Genomic DNA, 18,907 nt, shown 5'->3' on the forward strand with positions numbered 1-18,907 from the left:
CACATGATCCCAGCATGAACCGTGCCGTTTAGAAATGGGCTGAAGCCACAGAGCAGGAGAAGCCTGCAAGTCTCCCTGAGGCCAAAGCACTTCTGGACCCTCCCAAGGACCGGGAACCAGAGTCTCAATGTCCTGCAGACATAGCCTCAACTCAGGCATCAGGATGGGTCACCACAGCACCGGCAGATCGGGGTTACCATGCCCCAAAGACTTAACCATAATGCTAGGATGGGTGTTTATGCTTCGATCCACAGAGGCCTGGCTCCCTAGCCGTCCAGACTGGGGACCCTGTATTTGCAATGCTGGACTCCGGCTGCCACCCACAAGGAAAATGGCCCACATGGCCCTGTGCAGTACGCTCCTGGCCGGAGAAACCTCCATGCCCCCTAAAGACACCCACACCTTCCGAGGACCCACACACCACCGCCCAGTGCCTGATGGGCCACCAGAGCAATACCCTCAACTCAGCCCTCCGGAGAGCCTGAGTCCGCACTGGCACCTCAGGCCTGCCATGCTCCCAGGACCAAACCCTAATACCCTAGCTCAGGTGGTCAGGCTCTGGACCCCAGAGGCCTGATACCCAATTCCATCCCAGTGGATAGGATCATCAGACTGATGGCAGGACTCAGCCTCTCAGCCAGGAGAATAAATGAAATAAACCATTTCATTTAGTGCTATCTAACACTCTCAGAGCCCTAGAAACCAGCATACTCCCCTGAGGCCATTCCCACCATCTTTACCTTCTAGGAAAAAAACCCAGGGCCTAAGGAGCCTCCTGAGTCCCGCCTTCAACTCACCCCTTGGGTGAGCCCATATAAGTGTTACCAGATCCAACATGCCTTGTCCCTAAGACATAACCCTAACCCTAATCTTTTTATTTTTTTTAAGATTTTATTCATTTCTTTGACAGAGACAGATCAGAAGAAGGCACAGAGAGGACGAAGCACGCTCCCCGCTGAGCAGAGAGCCTGATGTGGGGCTCCATCCCAGGACCCTGAGATCATGACCTGAGCGGAAGGCAGAGGCTTTAACCAACTGAGCCACCCAGGCGCCCCACCTTAACACTAATCTTAACACTAACCCTAACCACAAAACCTAACCCTAACCTCTAAACCTAACATAACAACCTCGGAGCAGTAGAAACCATCATGCTCCCCAGAGGCGATTCCCACCTTCTTTACCCCTCCAGTCCAAAAATCCAGGGCCTGAGGAGACTCCTGAGTCCCGCCCTCAACACAGCCCTTGGGTGAGTCCATATCTGTGTTGGCAGATCTGACATGCCTTGTCCCTAAGACATACGCCTAACCCTAAGCCTAACCCTAAACCTTACCTCTAACCCTATCCCCTATCCCCTAACTCCTAACCCTAACCCTAACCCTAAACCCTAACAACTAACCCTAACACTCTCCGAACCTCTATCCCTAACCCTAACCCTCCAGACTGGGGATTCCAAAGTCACAACACAGGACTCTGCCTGCCCTCCAGAAAGAAAAGTGCATGAGCACCTATACACACCCGCCATTGGAAATGCCCCAGACATAATGCCAGGTTCTGCCACAACGCCAGAGGCATGTCATCCACTCAGCCCTGAGGGAGCCCGCCTCAACACAGCATATCAGCAGCATATCAGAACTGCCATGCCCCTAGGCCTTAACCCTAACCCTAGGTTGGGTGTACAGTCTTCCGTACCCAGAGGCCTAGCCCCCAAACCCGCCAGATTGTGGATGCATGAGACTCACTCTGGCAGTCTGGAGGCTGCCTATGCTGTTACAGTGCCATTTGGAGCTACTTAGACCTCAGAGCAAAAGATAACTTCATGCCCCCAAGGCAAGCCCCAGCATCTGAGCCCCTCCTGAACACAAACCCAGATTCACACTAGCCACCTATCACCGACCCTCAACTCAGGCCACCGGGGAGTCCGCCTCAGCACTGGCAGATTGGGCCTGTCGCACCCCAAGACCTCAACCTTAGTTTGAGTTTCCAGGCTTCCATCCCAAGATGCCTAGCCTCCAGGCCCCCTGGATTAAGGACCCCTGAGTGACATTGCAGCACTCCAACAGCCACGCAGGATGAAACCTTGCAGTTTGGAGCTGCTGAATACTCAGAGGGTGAGAAACCTTCAAGCCCCCGTAAAGCTATCCGCACAATTTGCGGCACCCCAGGCCAGAAAGCTGTTTTCTATGAAGCTACCGGACACATGCCCTCAACTCAGCCCTGAGGGGAGCCCATCTCAGCCCCGGCAGATTGGGCCCGCCATGACCCTAGACCCTAACCCTAACCCTAGGTGGGGTATACAGCCTTCCATGCCCAGAGGCCTGTACCCCAAGCCCATCAGACTGGGGATGACTGAGACTCCCGCCAGCACTCCTCCAGCCTCCTACGGCAAAATGGTGCCATTTGGAACTGTGCAGGAACCTCAGAGCAGGAGAAAGCTGCATGCCCCCCAAGAACACCACTAGCTTCTTTGCCCCCACAAACACAAACACAGACCTCATTTCCTGCCTGATTCCCACCCTCCATTCGGCCTATCCAGGAGACCACCTCAATTGCAGCAGATCGGGCCTGCCATGTCCCTAAGCCTTAACCCTAACCCTAGTTTGGATTTTCAGGCTTCCATCCCAAGAGGCCTGGCCCCCACGCCCCCCAGATTAAGGACTTCTGAGCAACACCACAGGACACAGCCTGTCACACAAGTGGAAACCTTGTGGTTTGGAGCTGCAATGAACCCTCAGATGGGGAGAAACTTTCATGCCACCCTAAAGCCACCCCAATAATCAACAGCCACTCTGGCCATAGAGCTGGATTCCATCCCGCCACCAAATGCATACCCTCAACTCAGCCCATACGGGATCCCGCCTCAGCACTGGCAGATCGGGCCTGCCATTGCCCCTAGGCCCTAACCCTAACACAAGTTTGGGTGTTCAGTCTTCCATGCTGAGGGTCCAGGCAACAAAATCCCCTGGATTAAGGAATCTTGACATACACCTCAGGACTCCGCTTGCCACACAGTAGGAACCTGTGCCTTGGAGTTGTGCTGAACCCTCAGAGGGGGAGAAACTTGCCCCTCTAAAGGCACTCCCATCATCTGCACCCGTCCCCCCGGCCATAAACCAGATTCTGCTGAGCTGCCGGACGCATGCCATAAATTCAGACCCTAGGGCGCCCCACCTCAACATAAGCAGATCGGGCCACCATGCCCCTAGGCCCTTACCAGAACCCCTCTTTAGGTTTTCAGGCTTCCATCCCAGGGGGCCTGCCTCCCATGTCCCCCCAGATTAAGGTCTACTGAGCGCCACCACGGGACTCCACCTGGCACTCATGAGGAAAACTTGTGGTTTAGAGCTGCACTGAACACTCAGACGGGGAGAAACCTGCAAACCCCCGTAATGCCACCCCACCATGAGTCACCCCCATGGCCATAAAACCAGATTCTCCTGCGATGCCAGATCTATGCCCTCAACTCGACCCTTAGGGGAGCCCGCATCAGCACCGGCACATCGGACCTGCCATGCCCTTCGGCCCTAACCATAAACCGAGGTGGGGTGTACAGGCTTTCATGAACAGAGGCCTGTCCCCCAAGCCCGCCAGATTGGGCACCTCCGAGATTCATGCCAGGAGAGATTAAGGATTCCTCAGTGACACCCCAGGACTGCGTCTGCCACACAGGAGGAAACCATGCCATTTGGAGCTCTGCAGAACCCTCAGGGTAGGAGAAACCTGCATGCAACCCTGAGGTCACGCCCAGCTTCTGTGGCATCCCTGGACACAAACTCTGAGTCTGACATGCCACCTGATACCCACCCTGAAGTCAGCCCACCAGGGAGCCCACCTCAGCAGTAGCAGATTGAGCATGCCATGCCCCTACGCCCTTACCGTAGCTCTAGTTTCTGATTTCGGGCTTCCATCCCAAGAGGCCTGGCCCCCAAACTCCCCAGATTCAGGACCCCCCTGTAACAAGGCAGAAACCTGAATGCCATGCAGGGGGAAGCCATGACATTTGGAGCTCCAAAGTTTCCTCAGAGAGGGAGAAACCAGCATGCCCCTCTAAAGCCACCCCCACGATCAGCCGTCCCTCTGGCCAGAAACCCTGACTCTTCTGCATTGCAGGATGCATTTCCTCAACTCAATTCTGAGGGTATCTCACCTCTGTGTCAGCTGATCAGGCCTGTCCTGCCCAGCCCATTACCCTTAACCCTATGTTGCATTTTCAGGCTTCCTTCCCCAGGGGCCTATCCACCAAGCCCTCTAGATTGGTAAACTTGGAGCCACACTGTAGGAGTCCCCCTGCAACCCAGCAGGAAACTTGTCCCTTTGGAGCTGTGCAGAACCCTCAGAGCCAGAGAAACCTGCATGACCCCATTAGGACTCCCCCACATTCTGCAGGCCCCTGGCCACAAACCCAGAGCCTGATTCACCACCTGACCCCCATTCTCAACTCAGCTCCTTGGGGAACTCACCTCAACACCAGCAGTTCGGGCCTGCCACGCCACTAGCGCAGCTCTGCTCATGGACACCACCAGCTCTAGGCAGACCTAGAACTCCCCTGTCTGCGGCAAAGCTCTGGGATCCCCCCTCCTTCTTCCCAATTTACACTGGCCCAGGCATTCATGAGAAAGGGGAAGGCTACCTCTTGAATGCTTAATACCTCCTTTCCTCTTCAGCCCTATTTCTCTCCACTTACCTTTGCACCTGGGCAAACTGAAAGTAACATATCAATGGAACATGTACATGCTCTGAGATCTAAATCTTTCATGGCAACTTTCTGAGGGCTCCTTATGCAATAGGAAACTAGTGTATCCTGCCAGAGAGTGTTTCATAATGAACAGCTACAGAACAGGAGAGCAAAAGTCATTCCAGTTTTACCTCAGTCTTCATGAAGTAGAACATGGTCTTCTTTTCTTCATTGACTTCAATTCCAATTCGTTTCCATGCAATGTTCATTCCTCTCCTTCAGGGGTAGGATTTTGTGATTCCTCACCTGCATAGAACACCCAGAGCTCATCACAACAAGTACTCTCCCTAATAGCTGTCACCCACTTAACCCTTCGCCCCACACCCCTGCCCCCTAGCAACCCTTGATTTTGCTCTAGGTTAGAGTCTGTTTCCTCATTGGCCTTTCTCTCCTCACTATGTTCATCTGTTTTCTTTCTGAAATTCCATAGAGGTCAAGATATAGGCTATTGGTCTTTTCTTACTGATTTTACTTAGCTAAATCCACTGTAGATCCATCCACATCCTTGCAGATGGTAAGATTTCATCCTTTTTGAACCTGGATCCTATTCCATTAAGAAGATGTGGGAGAATGAATACACATACACACACACACACACATATGATATATACGAGTGATATATATATATATCACTCATCAGTGAATGGACATTTGGTCTCCCTCCATTGTTTTACAATGGTTGAAAATGCTGCTGTAAATATCACGGTGCTTATACCCCACTGAATGTGCATTTTTGTGCCCTTTAGGGAAATAACTAGGAGGGCAATTGCTGGATCCTACTGTTGTTCAGTTCTTAGCTTTTGGAGGACAGACTGTATTCTTTCCAAGAGTGGCTGCAACAACACGCAGGCCCACCAACAATGTTGGAGGGTCCCGGATTTGGGTTGTTTTTTTTTTTTTAGATTTTATTTATTTATTTGACAGAGGTCACAAGTAGGCAGAGAGGCAGGCAGAGAGAGAGGACGAAGCAGACTCCCCGCTGAGCAGAGAGCCCAATGCGGGGCTCAATCTCAGGACCCTGAGACCATGACCTGAGCCGAAAGCAGTGGCTTAACCCACTGAGCCACACAGGTGCCCCCGAGGGTTCCACTTTAAACAGAACATTCCCTGCCAGCAATTACCTAAGGAGGAAATATAAAACCTGTGGGAAAACCTGACTCACTGAGCATCAGGAAAGCAGCCACAGAAATTCAGCCCAGGGTTCCTGACACCAAGTCCCTTGAAGCCAACAGAGTGCCTTTATCCAGGGAAATTCCCAAAGACTCTCCTTCTGACTTCACTACCCATGAAACTGCAGAGAAAATACAGCATGTCCAACCATATATAGCTGTTTGATTGAACCTAGGAAGACAAGCATCCCTTTTAAATTGTCCAAGACTCCTTGGAATCATTTTGAATTTTCCCTCTGCCCTCATTGGAACTCTTTGGATTCAAAGACGAATCCATTAGGATACATCACCTTGGACAAAGAGGAAGCCATCATCCAAGTCTCTATCTGACCACAAACAGCCACCTCACTCTAGATGCCAGCCGTTCCACCAGAGCCTAGGCCCAGTGGAGTAAACACTGTTCGGTGAAGGAATACTTTCTATGTTCAAAAGGCACACCAAGTCAATCTCACCTTCCCTTTCGAATCCAAGGGATTTCCTAGGAAAGAGATGTTCCAAATACCTTTGTAAGCCAGAAATAAAGAGAGAAAATGAGATCCCTGCCAGGTGCTCCCTGCAGAGAAACTCAGGAGCTCTGGCACCCGCACGAGATTGCTTACAGCTGGTTCAGTGTGCCATTTGTGAGCTCCACTGGAGACAAGAGAAAAGCCCAGGAAATTTGGGGTGAAAGGGAATTTTTACCTGCCATCCTGGCATGGATGTGACATTGTGACCCACAGGCCTGCTGTTTTCTCTGAACACTGACGTCCTGGGACAAGCTGCATGACTGACTCAGACGCTGACTTCCAAACTTCAGGTCTCATGGAGCCAGAGTGAAGAAGGGTTGTCAGGTGCAGATAAGCAGGCGTCTCCCACCTAAAGCCTGCACACCTGCTCTGATTCCTGGGAGAAGGAGAGACACAGGCTTGTTTCTTAACTGGTCATTCACTTCCCTCTCAAGCTGGTCAATGCCCTTGTCCTTTTTGGAGAAACAAACATACTTTTCCAAACAAACACTCAGCTCCTCGGTTCCAAATGCACCATGAGTCGGGTTTGGTTCCCCTGGCTCCAGAACCCAACTGGGAGGACCCTCCTGAACCATCCTGACAGCACATTACCAGCAAACCTGGGGAAAGAGGGCACAATGCTGAGTGGGGGACAGGCTCCATCAATTCTTACCACCACCCTTGAGCCTGGAGAAACAGAGACTATACAGCTCACCACTCCGTCCTGTAAAAAGAAGCTGTAGTGCCTCACGTTTCAGGGTCTCTCACCGGGCACCTCCGCCCTGCCTTCAGAGCCAGCAAGCTGCACTGACTCCTCTTCAGGTGTGTTTCCCATGGCAGCTCGCCGCTGCCTCCAGTGGTGGCAAGCAGCATCGCCATGCCTTCCAGGGTATCTCACACCACTGCTCACCACTCCCTCCAGTGGAGTGAACTGGCACTGCCGGGCCTTCCATAGACTCATTTTTTTCTTATTTGTTTATTTACAGCATAACAGTGTTCATTGTTTTGGCATCACACCCAGTGCTCCATGCAGTACGTGCCCTCCCTATTAACCACCACCTGATTCCTCAAACTCCCACCCCACCCTGCCCCTCCAAAACCCTCTGGTTGTTTTTCAGAGTCCATAGTCTCTCATGGTTCATCTCCCCTTCCAGTTTCTCTCAACTCCCTCTCCTCTCCATCTCCCTATGTCCTCCGTGTTATTTGCTATGCTCCACAAATAAGTGAGACCATATGATACATGACTCTCTCTCTGCTTGACTTATTTCGCTCAGCATAATTTCTTCCAGTCCCGTCCATGTTGCTACAAAAGTTGGGTATTCATCCTTTCTGATGGAGGCATAATACTCCATTGCGTATATGTACCACATCTTCCTTATCCATTCATCCGTTGAAGGGCATCTTGGTTCTTTCCACAGTTTGGTGAGCATAGCCATTGCTACAATAAACATTGGGGTACAGATGGCCCTTCTTTTCACTACATCTGTATCTTTGGGGTAAATACCCAGCAGTGCAATTGCAGGGTCATAGGGAAGCTCTATTCTTAATTTCTGGAGGAATCTCCACACTGTTCTCCAAAGTGGCTGCACCAACTTGCATTCCCACCAACAGTGTAAGAGGGTTCCCCTTTCTCCACATCCTCTCCAACAATCGTTGTTTCCTGTCTTGCTAATTTTGGCCATTCTAACTGGTGTCAGGTGGTATCTCAATATGGTTTTAATTTGAATCTCCCTGATGGCTAGTGATGATGAACATTTTTTCATGTGTCTGATAGCCATTTGTATGTCTTCGTTGGAGAAGTGTCTGTTCATATCTTCTGCCCATTTTTGGATATGATTATCTGTTTTGTGTGTGTTGAGTTTGAGAAGTTCTTTCTAGATCCTGGATATCAACCTTTTGTCTGTACTGTCATTTGCAAATATCTTCTCCCATTCCGTGGGTTGCCTTTTTGTTTGGTGGACTGTTTCCTTTGCTGTGCAGAAGCTTTTGATCTTGATGAAGTGCCAAAAGTTTATTTTCGCTTTTGTTTCCTTGGCCTTTGGAGACATATCTTGAAAGAAGTTGCTGTGGCTGATATCGAAGAGGTTACTGCCTATGTTCTCCTCTAGGATTCTGATGGATTCCTGTCTCATGATGAGGTCTTTTATCCATTTCGAGTGTAAGAGAATGGTTGAGTTTCATTATTCTACATATAGCTGTCCAGTTTTCCCAGCACCATTGATTGAAGAGACTGTCTTTTTTTCCATTGAATATTTTTTCCTGTTTTGTCGAAGATTATTTCACCGTGGAGTTGAGGGTCCATATCTGGGCTCTCCACTCTGTTCCACTGGTCTATGTGTCTGTTTTTATGCCAGGACCACGCTGTCTTGGTGATCGCAGCTTTGTAGTAAAGCTTGAAATCGGGTAACGTGATGCCGCCAGTTTTGTTTTTGTTTTTCAACATTTCCTTAGCAATTCGGGGTCTCTTCTGATTCCATACAAATTTTAGGATTATTGGCTCCAGCTCTTTGAAAAATACCGGTGGAATTTTGATCGGAATGGCATTAAAAGCATAGATTGCTCTAGGCAGTATAAACATTTTAACAATGTTTATTCTTCCAATCCAAGAGCATGGAATTGTCTTCCATCTTTTTGGGTCTTCTTCAATTTCTTTCATGAGTGTTCTGTAGTTCCTCGAGTACAGGTCCTTTACCTCTTTGGTTAGGTTTATTCCCAGGTATCTTATGGTTCTTGGTGCTCTAGTAAATGGAATCGATTCTCTAATTTCCCTTTCTGTATTTTCATTGTTAGTGTATAAGAAAGCCACTGATTTCTGTACATTGACTTTGTATCCTGCCACGTTACTGAATTGCTGTATGAGTCTAGTAGTTTGGGGGTGGAGTCTTTGGGGTTTTCCATATAAAAAATCATGTCATCTGCGAAGAGAGAGAGTTTGACTTCTTCCTTGCCAATTTGGATACCTTTTATTTCTCTTTGTTGTCTGATTGCCATTGCTAGGACTTCTAATATTATGTTGAACAAGAGTGGTGAGAGTGGGCATCCAAGCCCATTAGAATAACGTCAGACCTTTTCACAGAGACCTGGCAAGCCAGGAAGGGCTGGCAAAATATATTCAGAGTACTAAATGAGAAGAACATGCAACCAAGAATACTCTATCCGGCAAGACTGACATTTAAAATGGATGGAGAGATAAAGAGTTTCCAAGATCAGCAAGGCTTAAAAGACTATGCAACCACCAAGCCGACACTGCAGGAAATATTAAGGGGGGTCCTATAAAAGAGAAAAAATCCTAAGAATATCATTGAACAGAAATATAGAAACAATCTACAGACAGAAAGACTTCAAAGACAACATGACATGAATCAAAACCTATCTCTCAATAATCACTCTCAATGTGAATGGCCTAAATGCGCCCATAAAACGACACAGGGTTGCAGATTGGATAAAACGACAGGACCCATCCGTATGTTGTCTACAAGAGACCCATTTTGAACCTAAGGATACACCCAGACTGAAAGTGAACGGATGGAGAAGCATCTTTCACGCCAATGGGCCTCAAAAGAAGGCCGGGGTAGCGATTCTCATATCAGATAAATTAGATTTTAAACTAAAGACTGTAGTCAGAGATACAGAAGGACACTCCATAATTCTTAAAGGGACTATCCGCCAAGATGATCTAACAATTGTGAATATCTATGCCCCCAATATGGGAGCACCCAATTCCATAAGAAAACTATTAATCAAGATAAAGAGTCATATTGATATGAATACAATAATAGTAGGAGATCTTCATACGCCTCTCTCAAAAATAGACAGATCATCGAAGCAGAAAATTAAAAAAGAAATAAGAGCATTGAATGAAACATTGGACCAGATGGACCTCATAGACATATACAGAACATTCCACCCTAAAACAACAGAATACACATTCTTCTCAAGTGCACATGGAACCTTCTCCAGAATAGAGCACATACGGCGTAACAAGGATTGAGGATGCCTGATACTCATGCTGGGAATCTGCCTGCCACGCAGGGCACCGCTGTGCTGTTTGGAGCTGCGCTGAACCCTCAGAGCTGGAGAAACTTCCATGCACCCCTGAAGTCACCCCCAGGTTATGCGAACGTCTGGACACACACCTAGAGGCTAAGACCCCGTCTGACACCCGAGCTCAACTCAGCGCACCAGGGCACCTGCCTCTGCACTGGCATATCAGGTCTACCATGGCCCTAGGCCTTAACCCTATCCCTAATTTTGGTTTTCAGGTATCATCCCCAAGAGTCCTGACCCCAAGACCCCAAGATTAAAGAATCCTGAGTGACACCCCAGGACTCTGTCCACCATGCAGGAGGAAACCATGCTGTTTGGAGCTGTGTCGAATCCTCAGAGTGGGAGAAACCTGCACGGTTCACCTGAGGCTATCCCCCACCCTCTGCTCACTATTGGGCCACAAATGTGGAGGCTGGCACTCAGCCTGCCTACCACCCAGGAGGAAACCGTGCCATTTGAAACTGAGTAGAACACTCAGAGTGGGAGAAACTGCATGCCTCCCTGAGCACAACCCCCTCCTTCAGCGGTCCCCTGACCACAAACCTGGACCCTCTCATGCCACCGGACCTCTGCCCTCAATTCATCCCCCTGGGATCCCTTCTCAGTGCCAGCAAATTGGGCCTGCCATGCCCCTGACCCTAACCTTAAGCCTAGGTTGCTTTTTCAGTCTTCATCCCCAGAGGCTGGTCCCCCAATTCCTCCATATTTGGACCCCTGAGCCACAACCCAGTGCTCTGTCTGCCACCCAGGAGGAAACCGTTCTGTTTGGAGCTGCACAGAACCATCGGAATGGGAGAAATCTTCATGCTCCCTGAAGCCACCTCCAACTTCGGCCACCCCCCAGGCACAAACCCAGATCGTAATGCACCACCTGACCATGGCCCTCAACTCAGTACCCCAGACATCTAGCCTCAGCACCAGCAGATCAGGCCAGCCATGCCCCTGTGCTCTTTTCCAAGCCCTAGGTTGTGTTTTCAGTCTTCTGTCCTCTGATGATTGACACCAAAGCTCCGCTGATGGGTTACACCTGAACTATACCAGAATATTTCTTGGCCCCCTGAGGCTATCCCACTTTCAGCACCCCCCGTTCACACCTAGATCTTAACACTCACACTGACCCACGTCCTCAACTCTGCTCCCCAGGTCACTCCTCTCAGGGTGGCCTATTGAGACTGACATGACCCTCAGCCCTAACCAAAACTTAGGTACATTTTCTGTCTTGTGTCCCAAGAATACAGGTACCAAAGCCCCACATAAGTGGGACCCCTGAGAAATGCCAGAGGACTCTGTCTTCAACCCAGAAGGAAACAGTAGAATTGGAACTCTGCCAAGGACTGAGAGCAGGAGAAATCTGCCTTTCCCCCCATGGCCACCAACCCGGAGCCTGACTCAGACTGACCCATGTTCTCTACTCAGTCCCCGTGAGAGCTCTGCACAGCACCAGCAAATCAGGCCTGTCATGTTGCTGGGACCTAGCCCTAACCCTAGGTTGGGGTTTCATGCTCTGTCCCCAGAGGACCGGCACCCAAGTCCCACGGATGGGGACCCCTGAGCAATATTTGAGATCTCTGCCTGCCACCCAGAAGGAAACCATACCATTTGGGACTCTGCAAAGGATTCTGAGCAGGAGAAATCTGCCACGCACCACTGAGTTCACCCAGAGTCAGCAGCTGGACACAAACCTGAACCTGACACTTACTCTATCCATCCCTCTGTACTCAGCCCTCTGGATAGCTTGCCACACCACCATCAGATTGGGCCTGCCATGCTCCTAACCCCTAACTGAAGCTTAGTTTGTGTTCTGAGCATTCAATTCCTAGGGGTCTGGCTCCCTACCCCACGGACTGGGGTCACCTTAGCCATACCACAGGACTCATCCTAACACACAGGAGGAAAGCGTGCCATGTAGACCTCTAGAAAGTATTCAAAGCAGGATAAAATGCCTGCCCATCTGAGCCTATACCAGCAAACCCCCAATTTCAGTGGCCTCTAGGTCACAAACCCTGTGCCTGACCAGAACCAGAACACTCATCCTTCATTCCAGCCTCTAGGAACCACACACACTGTCAGCTGTTTGGGCCTGCAATGTCCTTCGGCCCTAACTCTATCCCTAGCTTGGGTTCTCATGTCTCCGTCCCCTAAGGGTGGGCTCCAAAGCCCTAGGATTTGGGGATGCCTGAGCAATACCACAGGACTCAGCCTCACACCCAGATGGAAATCTTTCCATAATGGACTCCAGTAAGTATATAGGTCAGTATAAATATGAAGGCCCATCTGTTTCCATCCCAGTGAACTCCCACATTCAAGGGCTCATGGATTGAAACCCTGAGCCGGACACTCACCCTGACCCATGTCCTCAACTCAGCCCTCCAGGACGCTCACCACACGGTTGGCAATTCAGACCTTCCATTTTCCTAGGTCCTAACCCTAACCCTATTTGGAGTTCTGAGAGGTCCATCTGTAGAGGCCTGGATCCCAAGCCCCGGGTATTGGGAACACTGTAGCAAAACCAGAGGACCAGCCCGCCACACAAAAGGAAACTCCTTTTTTTACTCCAGACTGGATTCAGAGCATGAGACATCTGAATGCAAACCTGAGACAATGTCAGTGAACCTACACTTCCATCCACCCTCTGAAGACAATCCCTGAGCTTGATACACACCCTAAATCTCCATTGTATCTCAGACCTTGTGAAAATCTCCAAAGTTCTGGCTGATTGTATCTTCTAGGCTTCTGGGCCTTAATCCAACGGAAGGTCTAGACATGGGTGAAAATATGAACAGATATTTCTCCAATGATGACACGCATGTGACCAACAGATATATACATAAATGTTCTATATCACATGGCTTCTGGGAAATGCAAATCTAAACCACAATGAGGTGTCCTATCACACCAGGCAGAATGTCTAAAGTTAACAGGACATGAAACCACAAATATTGGTGAGGATGCAGAGAATGGAGAACCCTCCTACACTCCTGGTTGGAATGCAGACTGTTATATCCACTCTGGAAAACAGTACGGGGTTTCCTCAAGAAGTTAAAAGTAAAGTTACCCTAAAACACAGCTATTTCACTACAGGGCTTTTACCACAAAAATAGAGATGTAGGGGAAAGAACTGGCACATGCACCCCAGTGTTCATCGCAACAATATCCACTCTAGATAAACTATGGAAAGAACCCAGATATCTATGGACAGAGGAATGGATAAAGAAGATGTGGTTCATATATTCAATGGAATATTCCTCAGCCACCAGAAAGGATGAATACTTACCATCACATCAACCTGGATGGGTCTGGAAGATATTATGCTGAGTAAAATATGTCCATGAAAGAAACACAATTATCATACGGTTTCACTCATATGTGAAATATCAGAAACAGGGCAGAGAACCGTAGGCAAAGGAAGGGGAAACAGAATGGGAAGTCATCAGAGATGGGGAAAAAACCATGATAGACTCTTAACTATAGCAACCAACTGAGGGTTGCTGGATGGGGGGTGGGGGGGTAACTGGGGTGATGGGCATTAAGGAGGGCACGTGATGCAATACACATCTGATATATTATTTAACACTACATCTGAAAATAATGATGTATGATAAGTTGGCTCATTGAATTCAAATAAAAAATGAAAGAACTCAAATAAACTACCCTAACAATTTGTATGGAATCACAAAAGATACTGAACAACCAGCACAATGTTATGAAGGAAAACAAAGCTGGAGGCGTCACAATTCCATATTTCAAATTATACTACAAAGCTGCATTCATCCTCACAGTATGGGACTGGCAAAAAAAAAAAAAAAATACACACAGTGACCAAGGAAACGGAATAGAAGCTCAGACATCAGCCCACAATCACGTGCCCAATTGATCTTCTGCAAAACAGGCAAAACTATTAAAAGGGAAAAGGACAGTTTCTACAACAAATGGTGTTGGGAAAACTGAACAGCTATGCACAAAACAATGAAATTAGACTGCTTTCTTACACCATATGGACAAATAAACTCAAAACAGTTTCAAGACCTCAATGTGAGACCTTAAATCATAAAAATCCTACAAGAGGGCACAGACAGTAACTTCTCTGACATGAACCATACATTTAATAGACATGCCTCCTAAGGCAAAGGAAACAAAAGCAAAAATAAACTACTAGAGCTCCATCAATATAAAAACTTACCGCACAGCAGAACAGCAATGAAAATGTAATAAATAGAATACAACGTACTTAATAGGAGAAGATGTTTGCAAATATCATGTGCAATAAAGGGGTAGTGTCCAAAATAGGTAGAACTGATACAACGCAACAACCAAAAAACAAAAAATCCAATTAAAAAATAGACAGAAGACATGAACAGACATTGCTCCAAAGAAGACATACAGATGGCCAACAGTCACGTGAGAAGATGTTCACATCAGCCATCAACAGGAAAATCCAAATGAAAAGGTCCATGAGATATTACCTCATACTATCAGAATGGCTAACAGCACCAGCACAAGAAAACAAATGTTGGGAGGATGTGGGTAAAAGGGAACCCTCTTGCACTGTGGTGGGAATGCTAGCTGCTGCAGTCCCTGTGGAAAACAGTATCACTGTTCCTCAAAACGTTAAATATTAGAACTACCTTATAATCCAGCAATCACACTACCGGGTGATTACCCGACGAATATGAGAACAGTAACTCAAAAGGATACATGTGCCCCTATGTTTCTTGCAACATTAATTACAATATTACAATATGGAAACAATCCAAGTATTTCTTGATAACTTGATAAATGAGATGATAAATGTATACACACACACACACACACACACACACACACACAGTGTGAAATTACTCAGCCATAAAAAATCTTGCCATTTGCAGACACATGGATGGAGCTAGAGAATACTATCCTAAGTGAAATCAGTCAGTCAGAGAAAGACAAAGGCCTTTGGATGTCACTCTTCCATGGAATTTAGGAAACAAACATACATAAATAAAGGAGAAAGAAGATCCAAAACAAAAACCGACTCTGTGGTTACCAGAGTGGAAGTGGATGGAGGGATGAGTGATATAGATGACGGGGACTAAGAGTACAATTTTCTTTTTTTTATTTGTTTATTTTCAACATAACAGTGTTCACTGGTTTTGCACCACACCCAGTGCTCCATGCAGTATGTGCCCTCCCTATTACCCACCACCTGGTTCCCCAACCTCCCAACCCCCGCCCTTCCAAAACACTCAGGTTGTTTTTCAGAGTCCATAGTCTCTCATGGTTCATCTCCCCTTCCAGGTTCCCTCAACTCCCTCTCCTCTCCATCTCCCCATGTCCTCCGTGTTCTTTGTTATGCTCCACAAATAAGGGAGACCATATGATATTTGACTCTCTCTGCTTGACTTATTTCACTCAGCATAATCTCTTCGAGTCCCGTCCATGTTGCTACAAAAGTTGGGTATTCATCCTTTCTGGTGGAGGCATAATACTCCATTGTGTATATGTACCACATCTTCCTTATCCATTCATCCATTGAAGGGCATCTTGGTTCTTTCCACAGTTTGGTGGCCATTGCTGCAATAAACATTGGGGTACAGATGGCTCTTCTTTTCACTCCGTCTGTATCTTTGGGGTAAATACCCATCAGTGTAATTGCAGGGTCATAGGGAAGCTCTATTTTTAATTTCTTGAGTCATCTGCACACTGTTCTCCAAAGTGGCTGCACTAAATTGCAGTCTCACCAACAGTGTAACAGGGTTCCACTTTCTCGACATCCTCTCCAACAAACGTTATTTCCTGTCTTCCTAATTTTGGACATTCTAACTGGTGTCAGGTGGTATCTCAATGTAGTTTTAATTAGAATCTCCCTGATGGCGAGGCAGACGCCTCCCTCTCCAAGGATTCTGGGGGTCTCACCTTGGCGGTGGCAGCTGGGGCCGGGCCTGCCACGAAATCCGGGCCCGGTCAGGCCTGCTTGTTCAGCCTTCCATTGCCAGGGGCCTGTACCTAGGGCCTCACCCCGATAATCCTGAGCCCCGGGCCACAAGTCCACCACAGTCCCAGAGACAATGGTGCCTTTCGCGCTGCGTCCCAGCCGAGGAGAGAGATCAATTCGTTCCCCCACAGAGGCCAGACCCCTCCACGGGCGCCCCGGGGGCCTGCCACGGCGAAGGCGGACGCCCGGCCACGGCGCCTCCATCAACTCTGCTGGGGAAAACTCCCCGGCGCCGGGACCGCCGACCGCGCCCCATCGTCAGGGCTCGTTTTCCGGGTGGCCGCGACATGACCCAAGAGAGAAAGGGTCCTGTTCCACACGGAACTGGGCGGTCACCACGGCTGCCGAAAGCCGGCCAATTCTCACGAGAGTTCTGCCCAAATCGATCCCGATTTGGGCATAACGCTCGTGAGAATTGGCCGGAAAACAGGTGGCAAACACACTTCGGGAACGACAGGGCCGCAGGGCCGCCCCCCCGGGGTCCTGTCCGGGATCGCGCGTCGTCGCGTTCCGGCACCGCCAGGAGGAGCTCCGGGAGGCGGGCCCCGGGGAGGCCGACGCCTCCCGCTCCTCAGCCTCCGGGGGGCCCTCCCTGGCGCCAGCAGCTGGGGCCGGGCCTGCACCGAAAGCCGGGCCCGGGTCCAGGCCTGCTTGCTCAGACTTCCGTTGCCAGGGGCCTGAGCCTGGGGGCCTCCCCATGGGGAACCCTGAGTCCCGTGCCACGAGTCCCCCGACCGTCCCGGCGACAACGGCACCTTTCGCGGCTTCCTCCCAGCCATGGAGTGAGAGATCAATCCGTTCCCCCACAGAGGCCAGCCCCCTCCACGGGCGCCCCGGCCGCCCGCCACGGCGGAGGCGGACGCCCGGCCTCGGCGCCTCCATCAAATCTCCTCGGGAAAACTCCCCGGCGCCGGGGCCACCAGCCGCGCCCCATCGTCGCGGCTCGTTTTTCGGGTGGCCGCGCCATGCCCCGAGCGAGAAAGGGCCCTGCTCCACGCGGCCCTGGGCGCTGACCAGGGCTGCCCAACGCCGGCCAATTCTCACGAGCGTTCAGCCCAAATCAATCCGGATTTGGGCAGAACGCTCGTGAGAATTGCCCGGAAAACGCCCAGCGAACACACTTCGGGCACCAGAGGGCCGCAGGGCCGCCCCCCCGGGGCCCTGTCCGGGATCGCGTGTCGTCGCGTTCCGGCACCGCCAGGAGGAGCTCCGGGAGGCGGGCCCCGGGGAGGCCGACGCCTCCCGCTCCTCAGCCAACGGGGGTCCCCTCCCTGGCGCCGGCCGCTGGGGCCGGGCCAGCCCCGAAAGCCGGGCCCGGGCCCGGGCCTGCTAGCTCAGCCTTCCGTTGCCAGGGGCCTGAGCCTGGGGGCCTCCGCATGGGGAACCCTGAGTCCCGCGCCACGAGTCCCCCCGACCGTCCCGGCGACCACGGCACCTTTCGCGGCTTCGTCCCAGCCGGGGAGTGAGAGATCACTCCGTTCCCCCACAGAGGCCAGCCCCCTCCACGGGCGCCCCGGCCGCCCGCCACGGCGGAGGCGGACGCCCGGCCACGGCGCCTCCATCCACTCTGCTCGGGGAAAACTCCCCGGCGCCGGGGCCGCCGGCCGCGCCCCATCGTCGCGGCTCGTTTTCCGGGTGGCCGCGCCATGCCCCGAGCGAGAAAGGGCCCTGCTCTACGCGGCCCTGGGCGCTGACCAGGGCTGCCCAACGCCGGCCAATTCTCACGAGCGTTCTGCCCAAATCGATCCCGATTTGGGCAGAACGCTCGTGAGAATTGGCCGGAAAACGCCCGGCGAACACACTTCGGGCACCAGAGGGCCGCAGGGCCGCCCCCCCGGGGCCGTGTCCGGGATCGCGTGTCATCGCGTTCCGGCACCGCCAGGAGGAGCTCCGGGAGGCGGGCCCCGGGGAGGCCGACGCCTCCCGCTCCTCAGCCTCCGGGGGTCTCCTCCCTGGCGCCGGCCGCTGGGGCCGGGCCAGCCCCGAAAGCCGGGCCCGGGCCCGGGCCTGCTTGCTCAGCCTTCCGTTGCCAGGGGCCTGAGCCTGGGGGCCCCCGCATGGGGAACCCTGAGTCCCGCGCATCGAGTCCCCTGACCGTCCCGGCGACAACGGCACCTTTCGCGGCTTCGTCCCAGCCCTGGAGTGAGAGATCACTCCGTTCCCCCACAGAGGCCAGCCCCCTCCACGGGCGCCCCGGCCGCCCGCCACGGCGGAGGCGGACGCCCGGCCACGGCGCCTCCATCCACTCTGCTCGGGGAAAACTCCCCGGCGCCGGGGCCGCCGGCCGCGCCCCATCGTCGCGGCTCGTTTTCCGGGTGGCCGCGCCATGCCCCGAGCGAGAAAGGGCCCTGCTCCACGCGGCCCTGGGCGCTGACCAGGGCTGCCCAACGCCGGCCAATTCTCACGAGCGTTCAGCCCAAATCGATCCCGATTTGGGCAGAACGCTCGTGAGAATTGGCCGGAAAACGCCCGGCGAACACACTTCGGGCACCAGAGGGCC

This window comes from Meles meles, chromosome 5, assembly GCF_922984935.1.
Source record: "Meles meles chromosome 5, mMelMel3.1 paternal haplotype, whole genome shotgun sequence".
In the NCBI taxonomy this organism is placed as follows: domain Eukaryota; kingdom Metazoa; phylum Chordata; class Mammalia; order Carnivora; family Mustelidae; genus Meles; species Meles meles.